Consider the following 1,155-nt stretch of genomic DNA (forward strand, 5'->3'; position numbering starts at 1 on the left):
TTTTTGATAAGCATTATCAGCTGATCAAAACAGGATTCAGCCAACCAGACCATCCATAAATAATTTCCTAATTCACATACAGCACGTACCGGAAATATCATTACATCAGAAAGTAGTGAAATAATGCAGCAGGTGAGTGTATTAGACATACAAGCAAGAAATGTACAGCTTTGCCTTAATAATAAGACCGTGTGGCACTTGTTCAAATACTTATCCAATACCAAGTGGCAACGCAGCGGTGCTATTCTCATGTACACTACGAACAAATGTGAACAATTCTTAAATAATTCCACAAAGAACAATAATACTTGACGCTGCTATAACCACATGGCAATAGACAACACTACCACTAGCCGTGACAGAGGACAGTATGTACATTTTTTTTTTCTTTTGTGTATTAAAGAAAATTATCTCTTGACATGAGGTGGCACTGAGAAAGACGTCTGTAACAAACATACCAAATGTTGGGACAGATAAGATGATTTATATTTCGTCTACAGGAAAAAAGACAAGGATTAATAGGATTTTACTGCTTTTTTCTCTTCTTTTACTTTGGAAAAAATATATATTGTATCTTGTCTTAGCTGCAAAGTACAAGGGACTCAAGAAGAGTGAAAGTAGAAAAAGAGAAACATTAAAAGAACTGTGAAGATGTAATCAAATACTTTTTTGGTGTGTGTGGTTAAATGTAAGGGGGTGATGATACAGCAAAAGTAGACATAAGATATTAAAACCTAATACGTACATACAACTGAAAGGAAAGGAAAAAAGTGGTTAATAACAACGACGGAAAAGGCGAAGAGAAAGAGAGAAAAAAAAAAAGTGTTCATAAGAACAATTTTGGAAACCTTGAGCCCAGGTCAGACTAAAAGAACACCAGCAAAAGAGGAACTACGGGAAAGAAAGAACAGATTAATAATGGATAAACATGGTGTAGAAGAAACGGTGACTAACTTAGACAGAGAGGAGGTTACATATAGACAAATCACATTGAGGTAGTCAAGAGGATAACAACAGTAGTGGAAGAACGTAAAAGAACATGTGTAAGAAGAACAACAGGGTGGAGGTAAGAAATACAATTGTTTTTGGATTAAAAGAATACACGAGTTGGATCAAGAAATAATAAAAAAATAAAGGGGGAAGACAGAATAAGTG

At 34.8% G+C, this 1,155-nt stretch overlaps 1 protein-coding gene across 1 annotated transcript in view; it reads right to left on the reverse strand.

The window, feature by feature from the left end:
• Positions 1 to 1,155, reverse strand: part of LOC119592994 (voltage-dependent calcium channel type A subunit alpha-1-like) — a gene marked incomplete in the record, with an annotated part of 154,497 nt that overhangs the window by 7,165 nt on the left and 146,177 nt on the right.

This window comes from Penaeus monodon, chromosome 31 (genome assembly GCF_015228065.2).
Source record: "Penaeus monodon isolate SGIC_2016 chromosome 31, NSTDA_Pmon_1, whole genome shotgun sequence".
Taxonomy (NCBI): Eukaryota; Metazoa; Arthropoda; class Malacostraca; order Decapoda; family Penaeidae; genus Penaeus; species Penaeus monodon.